Source organism: Zea mays, chromosome 3, assembly GCF_902167145.1.
Source record: "Zea mays cultivar B73 chromosome 3, Zm-B73-REFERENCE-NAM-5.0, whole genome shotgun sequence".
NCBI classification, from domain to species: Eukaryota; Viridiplantae; Streptophyta; class Magnoliopsida; order Poales; family Poaceae; genus Zea; species Zea mays.
In genome coordinates, this window is record NC_050098.1 from 161,036,912 (window position 1) to 161,051,599 (window position 14,688).

At 41.9% G+C, this 14,688-nt stretch overlaps 1 pseudogene; it reads left to right on the forward strand.

The window, feature by feature from the left end:
• The first annotated feature begins 410 nt into the window (after positions 1 to 410).
• On the forward strand, positions 411 to 8,669 carry LOC109945363 (uncharacterized; annotated as a pseudogene).
• Positions 8,670 to 14,688: the final 6,019 nt, after the last annotated feature.

Sequence of the window (14,688 nt, forward strand, 5' to 3'; positions counted from 1 at the left end):
ACGCACACAATACAAGAGCGAGCACACAAAACAGCACACCGGAGTTATAGCTCAAAGAAGTGCTTGAATCTCTATCGCAATGAACCATGCGTGTTTGCTAAGTCTCAGCATTGTAGAATGTTCAAATGGTGCTTTGTGCAGAGTTCCATGCGCCTAGGAGTCTCTTTTATAGCCCCAAGGGACCAAGGGGTCGTTGGAGCTCTATTTGGAAGGCCCTAGTTGTCTCCTGTCCACGGGTGCACCGGATTATCCGATGCACACCGGATAGTGAACAGTGTGTGGCTCGGCGCGAGCGGAGAAACCCCTGGTTGGCTACTTGAAAGGGAAATAGGGTTAACCTTTTACTATAATTAATTTTGGTGGTTGATGATCAACACAAACACATGGACTAACTAGCTTGTCAAGATTTCATGTATTACAGGTGCATAAGGTTTAACACAAACCAAGAAAGAAATCAAGTTAGGGACTCAATTTAAAACGGAGCAAAGACCTTAAGTGTGCTGAAAAATAGAGCACCGGACAGTGTCCGGTGCACCAGGCCGTACAACTCCAAAACAGCCACACTCGGGAATTCCAGGTCGCGCTCCGCTATAATTCACCAGACTGTCTAGTGTGCCACCGGACTATCCGGTGTGCCAGCGGAGCAACGACTAACTCGCGCCAGCGGTCGACTTTGCCAAGTGAACAGTGCAGCACAATGCCGCACAGAAGTCAGAGCAGCGAAGTCAGAGGGGCACCGGACTGTCCGGTGCCACAAAAAGACAAAGCCTCCAACGGTCGACCAGCTCCAAACCCTAACGATTGGGTGATGTGGCGGCGCACCGGACAAGGAACAATGCCTGTCCGGTGGCGCACCGAATTGTTCGATGCGTCCATCACCAGTAGCCTTCCCAACGACTATGTAAGCGGTTGGGGGCTATAAATACCCCCAACCACCTCATTCATAACCATCCAAGCATTCCAAAAATCTCATTCAATACAAGAGCAAAAGATTCCACTCCAAGACACATCAAATAGATTTAATCCTCTAAAAGCCTCCAAATCAACTCAATTCCATTAGAGACTTGAGAGAGGGTGTTCTTGTGTTCTTTTGTTGCTCTTGTCGCTTGGATTGGCCTTTTTATTTTCCCATTCTTATTCTCAAGTGCTTTTTAAGCGAAGCAAGAGACACCAAGTGTGTGATGGTCCTTGCGGGGTCTTAGTGACCCATGAGATTAAGGAAGAAGGCTCACTCGGTCTAAGTGACCGTTTGAGAGAGGGAAAGGGTTGAAATAGACCCAGTCTTTGTGACCTCCTCAACGAGGACTAGGTTCTTTGGAACCAAACCTCGGTAAAACAAATCACCGTGTTCACTCGCCTTGATTCTTGTTTGATTTGTTTTCCTCTCTCTCTTTGGACTTAAATTTAATTCTAACACTAACCCCCCGACCTTAGTGTGTGTTTAAGTTTATAAATTTCAGGTTTTGCCTATTCACCCCCCTCTAGGTGACTTTCAATTGGTATCAGAGCCAGTGCTTCATTAAGAGTCTAACCAACTCGAAGTGATGTCTAGAGATCATGCCAAGAGGGAGATTATGACCAGCGACAAGTCCGCAATCTCAGGGAGGACTCTCTCAAGGGAGTCCGACAACAAACACAAGAAGGAATCCTCTTCCTCCATCAAGTCGCATCAGAGAGGTGACAAGAAGAAGAAGATGAAGAAGGTGGTATACTATGAGCCCGACTCTTTATCACCCTCCACATCAAGCTCTGAATCGTCCACTACTTCTAAGCGCCATGAGCACAAGAAGTATAGTAAGATACCCCTATGCTATCCCCGTATTTCAAAGCGCGCTCCATTACTTTCCATACCCCTAGGCAAACCACCATATTTTGATGGTGAGGATTATTATATGTGGAGTGATAAAATGAGGCATCATCTAACCTCACTCCACGAAAGTATTTGGGATATTGTTGAGTATGGAGCACAGGTACCTAAGGTGGGGGACAAGGACTACGACTCGGACGAGGCCACCCAAATTAGGCACTTTAACTCCCAAGCCACGTCTATACTCCTCGCCTCCTTGTGCCGAGAGGAGTATAACAGGGTGCAAGGATTAAAGAGCGCCAAAGAAATTTGGGACGTCCTCAAAACCACGCATGAAGGGGACGAGGTGACAAAGATCACCAAGCGGGAGACGGTCGAGGGCGAGCTCGGTCGATTCGTCCTCAACAAAGGAGAAGAGCTGCAAGCCATGTACAACCGGCTCAAGACGATGGTCAACCAAGTGCGCAACCTCGGGAGCACCAAGTGGGATGACCATGAAATGGTCAAGGTTATTCTAAGATCCCTTGTTTTTCGCAATCCTACTCAAGTGCAATTAATTCGTGGGGATCCTAGATACAAACTAATGTCTCCCGAGGAAGTGATTGGCAAGTTTGTGAGCTTTGAGCTAATGATCAAAGACTCCAAACATATCGTCAACTTGGAGCAAGGCACCACCTTTACACCCGAGGTGCAACCTGTCGCATTCAAAGAGACGGAAGAGAAGAAAGAGGAGTCTACACCAAGTAGGCTTCCAATCGACGCCTCCAAGCTCGACAACGAGGAAATGGGGCTCATCATCAAGAGCTTCCGCCAAATGCTCAAGCAAAGGAGGGGAAGGACTACAAGTCCCGCTCCAAAAAGGTGTGCTACCGGTGTGGTAAGTCCGGTCACTTTATTGCTAAATGTCCAATTTCTAGTGAAAGTGACAGGGTCGAAGACAAGAAAGGGAAGAAGAAGGAGAATAAGAAATACTACAAGAAGAAGGGCACACGATGCCCACATATGCCGGGAATGGGACTCCGACGAGAGCTCCATCGACTCCTCCTCCGACGAGGACGCCGCCAACATCGCCGTCAACAAAGGACTTCTCTTCCCCAACGTCGGCCACAAGTGTCTCATGGCTAAGGACGACAAGAAGAAGGTACACTCTAGAGCCACCCAAAATATACAACATCTAGTGATGAGGGTAGCTCTAGTGATGATGAAGATAATTTAATGTCTCTCTTTGCCAACCTTAGCATGGACCAAAAGAAAAAATTAAATGAATTAATAGAAGCCATCAATGAGAATGATGAACTATTGGAAAGCCAAGAGGACTTCCTTATTAAAGAGAACAAAAAATTTGTTAAATTGAAAAATGCTTATGCTCAGGAAATAGAAAAATGTGAAAACTTATCTAAGGAGCTTAGCATTTGTCATGATTCAATTTCAAGTCTTAGAACTGATAATGCTAGTTTAGTTTCTAAGATTGGAAAATTGAATGTTTGCAATGATTCATTTTCCTGTCTTAGAGATGAGAACATTAAATTAAATGCTAAGATAGAAGAATTGAATGCCTGCAAACCATCTACATCTACTATTGATCACGTTACCATTTGCACTAGATGTAGAGATGTTAACATTGAATCTATGGATGATCATCTTGCCATGATTAAACAACAAAATGATCACATAGCTAAATTAACTACTAAAATTGTTGAGCATGAGTTAGAAAATGAAAAATTTAAATTTGCTAGAAGCATGCTCTATAATGGGAGACACCCTGGCATTAAGGATGGCATTGGGTTCCAACAAGAGAGCCAAAGCAATGTCAAGCTTAATTCCCCTAAAAGATTGTCTAATTTTGTTAAGGGTAAGGCTCCCATGGTTCAGGATAGTGAGGGTTACATTTTATATCCTGCAAACTATCCTGAGCACAAAATTAGGAAGATTCATGCTAGAAAACCTCACACCGTTTCTCATCATGCATTTATGTATAAAAATGAGGCTTCTAGCTCTAGGCATACCACCCAAGTTAAAATGCCTAGAAAGAAAATTCATGCTGCATCAAATGAACATAATGTTTCATTTAAGACTTTTGATGCCTCTTATGTTTTAACTAACAAATCAGGCAAAGTAGTTGCCAAATATGTTGGGGGCAAACACAAGAGTCCAAAGACTTGTGTTTGGGTACCCAAGGTGCTTGTTTCTAATGTGAAAGGACCCAAGACCGTTTGGGTACCTAAGAACAAGGCCTAAAATTGTTTTGTAGGTTCATGCATCTGGTGGTTCAAGTTGGATAATCGATAGCGGATGCACAAACCACATGACAGGGGAGAAGAGAATGTTCTCCTCCTACGAGAAAAATGAAGATCCCCAAAGAGCTATCACATTCGGGGATGGAAATCAAGGTTTGGTCAAAGGTTTGGGTAAAATTGCTATATCTTCTGACCATTCCATTTCAAATATTTTTCTTGTAGATTCATTAGTTTACAATTTGCTTTCTGATTCTCAATTATGTAAAATGGGCTACAACTGTCTTTTTACTGATATAGGTGTTACTGTCTTTAGAAAAAGTGATGATTCAATAGCATTTAAGGGAGTGTTAGATGGTCAACTATATTTGATTGATTTTAATGATAATAAAGCTGAACTAGACACTTGCTTAATTGCTAAGACTAACATGGGTTGGCTCTGGCATCGCCGACTTGCCCATGTTGGGATGAAAAATCTCCACAAACTTCTAAAGGGAGAACACATTTTAGGACTAACAAATGTTCATTTTGAGAAAGACAGGATTTGTAGCGCATGTCAAGCAGGAAGCAGGTTGGAGTCCACCATCCACACAAGAACATCATGACGACTGACACACCGCTCGAGCTACTCCACATGGATCTATTCGGCCCTATTGCTTACATAAGCATAGGCGGGAGTAAGTACTGTCTGGTTATTGTGGATGATTATTCTCGCTTCACTTGGGTGTTCTTTTTGCAGGAAAAATCTCAAACCCAAGAGACTTTAAAGAGATTCTTAAGACGGGCTCAAAATGAGTTCGGATTAAGGATAAAAAAGATAAGAAGTGATAATGGGACGGAGTTCAAGAACTCTCAAATTGAAGGATTTCTTGAGGAGGAGGGTATCAAGCATGAGTTCTCTTCTCCCTACACACCTCAACAAAATGGTGTAGTGGAAAGGAAGAATAGAACTCTATTGGACATGGCAAGAACCATGCTTGATGAGTACAAGACACCGGACCGGTTTTGGGCCGAGGCGATTAACATCGCCTGCTACTGCATCAACCGGTTATATCTTCATCGAATTCTCAACAAGACATCATATGAACTCCTCACTGGTAAAAAGCCAAATGTTTCATATTTTAGAGTCTTTGGAAGCAAATGTTTTATTCTTATTAAAATAGGTAGAAGTTCTAAATTTGCTCCTAAGGCTGTAGAACGCTTTTTACTAGGATATGACTCAAACACAAGGGCATGTAGAGTCTTCAACAAATCCACTGGATTAGTTGAAGTTTCTTGTGACATTGTGTTTGATGAAACTAATGGCTCCCAAGTGGAGCAAGTTGATCTTGATGAACTAGATGATGAAGAGGCTCCGTGCGTCGCACTAAGGAACATTTCTATTGGAGATGTGTGCCCTAAGGAATCCGAAGAGCCTCCACAAGCACAAGATCAACCATCATCTTCTATGCAACCATCTCCACCAACTCAAGACAAGGATCAGGCTCAAGATAATGAAGATGAAGATCAAGAGGATGAGCCACCTCAAGAAGAAGACATGGATCAAGGGGGAGATGAAGATAATGAAAACAAGGAAGATGAGCAAGAAATTCAGGGTCAAAGACCGCCACACCCAAGAGTCCACCAAGCAATTCAAAGAGATCACCCCGTCAACTCCATTCTTGGTGATATTCACAAGGGGGTAACAACTAGATCTCGAGTTGCACATTTCTATGAACATTACTCTTTTGTGTCCTCTATTGAGCCATACAGGGTGGAGGATGCACTAAGAGATCCGGATTGCGTGGTGGCTATGCAAGAGGAGCTCAACAACTTCATGAGGAATGAGGTATGACATTTAGTTCCATGTCCTAATCAAAATGTTGTAGGTACCAAGTGGGTATTCCGCAATAAGCAAGATGAGCATGGTGTGGTGACAAGGAACAAAGCCCGACTTGTGGCCAAAGGTTATTCACAAGTCGAAGGTTTGGACTTTGATGAAACTTATGCGCCCATGGCTAGGCTTGAGTCAATTCGTATATTACTTGCCTATCTACTTACCATGGCTTTAAGCTTTATCAAATGGACGTAAAAAGTGCCTTCCTCAATGGCCCTATCAAGGAAGAGGTCTATGTTGAGAAACCTTCCGGCTTTGAAGATAGTGAGTACCCTAACCATGTTTATAAACTCTCAAAGGCGCTTTATGGGCTCAAGCAAGCCCCAAGAGCTTGGTATGAATGCCTGCGAGATTTTCTTATCACTAATGGCTTTAAAGTCAGAAAAGCCGATCCTACTCTCTTTACTAAAACTGTTGCAAAAGACTTGTTTGTATGCCAAATTTATGTTGATGATATTATATTTGGGTCTACTAACAAGTCAACTTGTGAAGAGTTTAGTAGGATCATGATACATAAATTCGAGATGTCAATGATGGGGGAGTTGAAGTATTTTCTAGGATTTCAAATCAAGCAACTCCAAGATGGCACCTTCATCAGCCAAACAAAGTACGTTCAAGAAATACTTAAGAAGTTTGGAATGAAGGATGGCAAATCCATCAAGACACCCATGGGAACCAATGGCCTTCTCGACCTCGACACGGGAGGTAAATCCATAGATCAAAAGGTATATCGGTCGATGATAGGATCTTTACTCTACTTATGTGCATCTCGACTGGATATTATGCTTTCTGTATGCATGTGTGCAAGGTTCCAGGAAAATTCTAAGGAAGTTCACCTTAGGGCCGTGAAGAGAATCATGAGATACTTAGTTTACACTCCTTAGTTTGGGCTTTGGTACCCTAAGGGATCTACCTTTGATCTAATTGGGTATTCCGATGTCGATTGGGCCAGATATAAGATTGATAGAAAGAGCACATGAGGGACTTGGTAGTTTCTGGGAAGATCCCTGGTGTCATGGGCTTCAAAGAAACAAAACTCTGTAGTTCTCTCCACCCCCGAAGCCGAGTGCATTGCCGCAGGCCATTGTTGTGCGCAATTACTTTGGATGAGGAAAACCCTTAGGGACTATGGCTACAATTTGTGCAAAGTCCCTCTCCTATGTGATAATGAGAGTGCAATCCGCATGGCGGATAATCCTGTTGAACACAACCGCACTAAGTGCATAGACATCTGGTATCACTTTCTGAGAGATCACCAACAAAAGGGTGATATCAAAATTGCTTATGTTAATACCCAAAACCAATTAGCCGATATCTTTATCAAGCCATTAGATGAGAAAATTTTTAGCGAACTTAGGAATGAGCTAAATATACTTGATTCTCGGAACTTTGATTGAAACATTGCACACATAGCTCATTTATATACCTTTGATCATGTCTCTTTCATTTTTGGTACAAATACATATTTCTTATTCTTATGACAAGACTACGACTAATGTGTTTCCAAGTGTATTTTTATACTAAGTCGTAGATTGAAAGGGAAATGGAGTATTCGGCAAAGATAAGGCTTCCACTCCAACTCTGACGGTATCATTTACTCTTTGCCGGTATTCCACAAACTCTCAATTGGTATAATCTTTCACTCATATTTCTTTTACCAATGGGGGAGAAAGTATTAGAGGGCTCTCAAGTTCTCCGTTTTTGGCGCTCAATGCCAAAGGGGGAGAAAATATTTAGCCCAAAACAAAAGGACTGCACCACCATTTCAAAAAAATTCGAAATGAAGTTTTAATTAGTATTTTTCAATTGGTATTTATTTCAATTTATGTATTTTCAAATTAGTATTTGGTATCAATTGGTATCTATGTTTCACTTAATTTGTGAAAGTAAAATTTCAAATTGATATCTATCTCAAAACCCTCTTGAAAGCTAAGAGGAGAATTTCATTCAGGGGGAGTTTTTATTTAGTCAAAGAAAAAGCAAAAAAGACTGGCAATATCAATTGATTTGCGTTGGCATCAATCACCAAAAGGGGGAGATTGAAAGGGAAATAGGGTTAACATTTTCCTATAATTAATTTTGGTGGTTGATGATCAACACAAACACATGGACTAACTAGTTTGTCAAGATTTCATGTATTACAGGTGCATAAGGTTCAATATAAACCAAGAAAGAAATCAAGTTAGGGACTCAATTTAAAATGGAGCAAAGACCTAGAGTGTGCTGAAAAATGGCGCACCAGACTGTCCGGTGCACCAGGTCGTACAACTCCAAAACAGCCACTCTCGGGAATTCCAGTGCGCGCTCAGCTATAATTCACTGGACTGTCTGGTGTGCCAGCGGAGCAACGGCTAGCTCGCGCCAACGGTCGACTCTGCCAAGTGAACAGTGCAGCATAGTGCCACGCAGAAGTCAGAGCAGTGAGTCAGAGGGGCACTGGACTGTCCGGTGTGGCACCGGACTGTCCGGTGCCGCAAAAAGATAAAGCCTCCAACGGTCGACCAGCTCTGAACCCTAATGGTTGGGTGACGTGGCGGTGCACCGGACAAGGAACAGTGCCTGTCCAGTGGCGCACCAGACTGTCTGATGCGCCCATCGCCAGTAGCCTTCCCATCGGCTATGGAGGTGGTTGGGGCTATAAATACCCCCAACCACCTCATTCATAACCATCCAAGCATTCCAAATATCTCATTCAATACAAAAGCAAAAGACTCCACTCCAAAACACATCAAATAGATTGAATCCTCTCTAAGCCTCCAAATCAACTCAATTCTATTAGGGACTTGAGAAAGGGTGTTCTTGTGTTCTTTTGTTGCTCTTGTCGCTTGGATTGGTCTTTTTCATTTCCCATTCTTATTCTCAAGTGCTTTGTAAGAGAAGCAAGAGACACCAAGTGTGTGGTGGTCCTTGCGGGGTCTTAGTGACCTGTGAGATTAAGGAAGAAGGCTCACTCGGTCTAAGTGATCGTTTGAGAGAGGAAAATGGTTGAAATAGACCCGGTCTTTGTGACCTCCTCAACGGGGACTAGGTTCTTTGGAACTGAACCTCGGTAAAACAAATCACCGTGTTCACTCGCCTTGATTCTTGTTTGATTTGTTTTCCTCTCTCTCTCTCTTCGGACTTAAATTTAATTCTAACACTAACCCCCGACCTTAGTGTGTGTTTAAGTTTATAAATTTCAGGATTCGCCTATTCACCCGCCTCTAGGAGACTTTCAGTACTTTCCTGTTCTAGGGGGCACCGGACCGTCCGATGTGGGGTATCAGACTGTCCGGTGCACCACTTGACCGTGGGCCCAGGGCCGACGTGCCCACTAGTCGTTGGCTGCTGGCTCACCAGACTGTACGACGCCTCGCGCAGACCGTCTGGTGAATTATAGCCGACGCAGGCTAAAAAACCCGAGAGCAGCGAGTTGGCCAGACCGTGCACCGGACTGTTCGGTGGGTAGCACCGGACCGTCCAGAGCCTCTAGTCCAGGACACTTTCTCTTTTTCTTCCTTTGTTTTCTTTTGGTTGTTTTGGACTTGACTTTATAAAGTCCCTGGCACTTAAACAAAAGTGATTAGCACATAAAACAATTTACTAAGTGTCCAGAGCTTACCTTTTCACTTGTTCCATCTAGATTTGCGTTATGTCCTTTTCGGAGTTCAATTTGCTTCATATACCTTTGCTTATACACTATGTTAGTTCAAACATATTGTGTTGTGCATCTAATCACCAAAACAATATAGAAATGGCCCAAGGGCACATTTCCCTTTCAATCTCCCACTTTTTGGTGATTTATGCCAACACATCAAAAAGCAACTCATATTAAACTAACATATCCAATAAGAGCTAAAAAGAGCAAATTGATGTCAAATTGAAGACAAATAAGATTGTCATATGATTTGGCATATTAGGATCATTTTTGCCACCACTTAGTTTATTTTTGCAAAACAAATTCATTTTCCTATCTCTATGTCAAAAATACTTATTTTGGTAAATCAAAATATCTTTCAATATTAGTTTTGATCAAACTCCAACAACTCCCCCGTTTTCCCATAATCAAATTTCTCCCCCATAAGAGAGTAGTTTTTGCAATAAACTATTCTTACACTAAAACTTTTGAAAAATACACATGTGGTAGTTGATCGAGTTGCTTTGGCCTTACTTTCTCCCCGTTTGGCATTAAGCACAAAAACAGAAGAACTATTTGGCCTTTTAACCTCATTGCCTCACAAAATTTTCAAGTAAAACCAAGGGCAATGAGAAAAACACAGATAGTGGCTTGGAACAAGATACATTGATAACGGGATGCAGTGGAAGCCTCTTTCTTTGTCCAAGTCCACCTTTTCCCATTCAATCCATCTTTGTGACTATATCACAATCACTCAACCAAACATATTAGTCTCAAAGGGTCAAGTTGTAGTACATCCCCCCTAAACATGTGCATCATGTGAGGTCTGGGGATGACTTTTACAACTTGAGCACCAAAAGTAAAGACAGAAATGCTTAAAAGAACATGATCAAGGCATAAAACACATGTATGATGTAAATCAATCGAAGTTCCGCGAATCTAAGACATTTAGTTCACTATGCAACCTGCAAAACCTTTTCTCATCTAAAGGCTTGGTGAAAATATTGGCTAACTGGTTCTCGGTGCTAATATGGCAAACGTCGATATCTCCCCTTTGCTGGCGATCTCTCAAAAAGTGATGTCGGATGTCTATGTGCTTAGTGCGACTGTGTTCAACAGGATTATCCGCCAAGTGGATTGCACTCTCATTATCACGTAGGAGGGGGACTTTGCTAAGATTGTAGCCGAAGTCCCGGAGGGATTGCCTCATCCAAAGTAGTTGCGCGCAACACTGGCATACAACAACATACTTGGCCTCAGCGGTGGATAGGGCAACAAATGTTTGTTTCTTAGAGCTCCAAGACACCTGGGGCCTTCCCAGAAACTGACAAGTCCCTGATGTGCTCTTCCTATCAACCTTGCACCCAACATAGTCGGAATCTGAATATCCGATTAAGTCAAAGGTAGACCCTTTTGGATACCAGATCCCGAAGCAAGGCGTATGAACTAAATATCTAAGAATTCGCTTCACGGCCACAAGATGACATTCCTTGGGGTCGGATTGAAATCTAGCACACATGCATACACTAAGCATTATATCCGGTCTACTAGTACAAAGATAAAGTAATGAACCTATCATAGACCGGTATGCCTTTTGATCAACGGACTTACCTCCTTTGTCGAGGTACAAGTGTTCGTCAGTTCCCATTGGTGTCTTAGCGGGCTTTCCGTCCTTCATCCCAAATCTTTTGAGTAAGTCTTGGGTATACTTTGTTTGGGAGATGAAGGTTCCTTCCTTGATTTGCTTCACTTGAAATCCAAGGAAGTAGTATAGCTCGCCCATCATCGACATCTCGAATTTCTGCATCATTACCATGCTAAACTCTTCACAAGACTTTTGATTACTAGAACAAAATATTATGTCATCGACATATATTTGGCACACAAACAAGTCAACATTATAAGTTTTAGTAAAAAGAGTAGGATCTGCTTTCTCGACCTTGAAAGCATTAGAAATGAGAAAATCTCTAAGGCATTCATATCATGCTCTTGGAGCTTGATTATGTCCATAGAGCGCCTTAGAGAGCTTGTAGACGTGGTCGGGATACCTGTCATCCTCGAAGCCAGGGGTTGTTCCACGTACACTTCCTCCTTGATAGGTCTGTTGAGGAAGGCGCTCTTTACGTCTATTTGAAACAACTTAAAAGAGTGGTGAGCAGCATAGGCCAATAATATACGAATTGACTCGAGCCTCGCTACAGGAGCAAAAGTCTCCTCAAAGTCCAAACCCGCGACTTGGGCATAACCTTTTGCCATAAGTCGAGCCTTGTTCCTTGTCACCACCCCATGCTCATCTTGTTTGTTGCGGCACCCACTTGGTTCCCACAACATTTTTCTTTGGACATGGCACTAGGCTCCACACTTCATTTCTCTTGAAGTTGTTGAGCTCTTCCTGCATGGACAATACCCAGTCCGGATCCTACAAGGCTTCTTTCACCCTGAAAGGCTCAATTGAAGAAACAAAAGAGTAGTGTTCACAAAATTTAGCTAAACGTGAACGAGTGGTTACTTCCTTGCTGATGTCACCCAAAATCTGATCCACTGGATGATTCCTTTGAATGGTTGCCTAGACTTGAGTTGAAGGTGCCTGTTGTACTTCTTCCTCTTTATCCTTTTCTTCATGTGCTCCCCCTTGATTCATGCCTGCATCTTGAGGTACATGTTCCTCATCTTGAGTTGGGGGTTGCACCAATATTGAGGAAGATGGTTGATCTTGATCTTTTTGTTCTTGTGGTCGCACATCACCTATTGCCATAGTTCTCATTGCAGCCGTTAGAACTTCATCCTCATCTACATCATCAAGATCAACTTGCTCTCTTGGAGAGCCATTAGTCTCATCAAATACAACGTCACTAGAGACTTCAACTAAACCCGACGATTTGTTGAAGACCCTATACGCCTTTGTATTTGAATCATAACCTAGTAAAAACCATTCTACAGCTTTAGGAGCAAACTTTGAATGTCTACCTCTTTTAACTAAGATGTAGCATTTGCTTCAAAGACACGAAAATATGATACATTAGGTTTGTTACTAGTTAGAAGCTCATAAGACGTTTTCTTGAGAAGGCGATGAAGATAGAGCCGATTTATGGCATGGCAAGATGTATTTACCGCTTCCGACCAAAACCGTTTAGGCGTCTTGTATTCTCCAAGCATTATCCTCGCCATGTCAATGAGCGTCCTATTATTCCTCTCTACTACATCATTTTGTTGTGGTGTGTAGGGAGTGGAGAACTCATGCTTGATGCCTTCTTACTCAAGAAACTCTTCTACTTGAAGATTCTTGAATTTGGATCCATTATTGCTCCTGAACTTCTTCACCTTGAACTCAAACTCATTTTGAGCTCTCCTTAGGAAGCGCTTTAGAGTACCTTGGGTTTCTGATTTATCCTGCAAAAAGAATACCCAAGTGAAGCGGGAAAAATCATCAACAATAACAAGACCATACTTACTTCCTCCGATGCTAAGATAAGCAATGGGTCCGAAGAGATCCATGTGGAGGAGTTCCAGTGGTCTTGACGTTGTCATCACATTTTTGCTTGGATGAGTAGTTCCCACCTGCTTCCCTGTTTGGCACGCTGCACAAGGTCTGTATTTCTCAAAACAGACATTGGTTAGTCCTAACACATGTTCTCCCTTCATAAGCTTATGAAGATTCTTCATTCCAACATGTGCTAGACGATGGTGCCAGAGCCAGCCCATATTAGTCTTAGTTATTAAATATGCATCTAGATAGGCATTTTCTTTAGTGAAATCAACTAAATAGAGCTTGCTGTCTAATACACCTTTAAAAGCTAATGAACCATCACTTCTTCTAAAGACAGATACATGCATCAATATTTGTAAATAAACAATTATAACACATATGACATAATTGACTTATAGAAAGTAAATTGTAACCAAGCAATTCTACTAAGAACACATTAGAAATTGAATGCTCGGTAGTGATGGCTATTTTACCCAAACCTTTGACCTTGCCTTGATTCCCATCTCTAAATATGATTGTGTCGTGGGAATCCTTGTTCTTGATGTAGGAGATGAACATCTTCTTCTCCCCCGTCATGTGGTTTGTGCCCCCAGATGCATAAACCTGCAAGGTGAGTTAAGCTTGGGTTTTAGGTACCCAACTCTTGTTGGGTCCTACAAGGTTAGTCACATAAGCCTTTGGAACCCAGATGCAAGTTTTGCCTCTCTTGCACTTAGGCCCCAAATTTCTAGCAACTACTTTATCATTTTTTCAAGTTAGCACATATGAAGTAGAATAAGTATGATAAAACATAGTTGGGCCATTTGATGCATTCCTAGGCACATGAGAGATAGCATGGCGCCTAGGTCTACTCCTACCATGAACATACGATGAGCTAGATGATGCATACATGGCATAAGAATAAAAAGCAGCATCATGACGAGTAGGTAAAACAACATGATCATAGCAACTATCATGATGAACAACACTAGAAGCATTCTTAACATGAGCATACAAATAAGCATGGTTCTGTTAGTCATGTAAATAATGAGAGCTGCTAGCCATAGGGGCATTCCCTTTCTCCTTGTTGAGATTGGAAGTCCTTTGGCTTGTTAAGATCTTGGTTCCCCTTTGAAAACCAAGTCCATCCTTAATAGAGGGGTGTCTACCAATGGTGTAGGCATCCCTGATAAATTTTATCTTTACATATTCACTCTTGCAAATTTTAAGTTGACCATTAAGATTTGTAACTTCATCATTCAACTTAAGAATAGTGGAAGCATGAGCATTGCAAGCATCAATATCAATTTCTTTACATCTGTTGCAAATAGAAACATGCTCCACAGATGAACTAGCAACATTTACTTTTTCTAGCTTAACATTTAAATTCCTAAGACTAGAAATAGAGTCATATCAAGAAGATAACTCAGAAGAAAGTAATTCATTTCTCTTAAGAGATTTTTCAACATTAATACACTTATCAGGTTCTTCATATAGAATATCTTCTTGTTTCTCTAGCAATCTATCCTTCTCATTAAGGGAAACAATTAATTCGTTAATTTTATCTACTTTGGACCTATCTAACCCCTTAAGGAGATTGCTATAATCTACCTCAACATCATAATCATCATCACTAGAAGAAGTGTACTTAGGGGTATCTCGAGTATGCACCTTCTTCTCCTTAGCCAT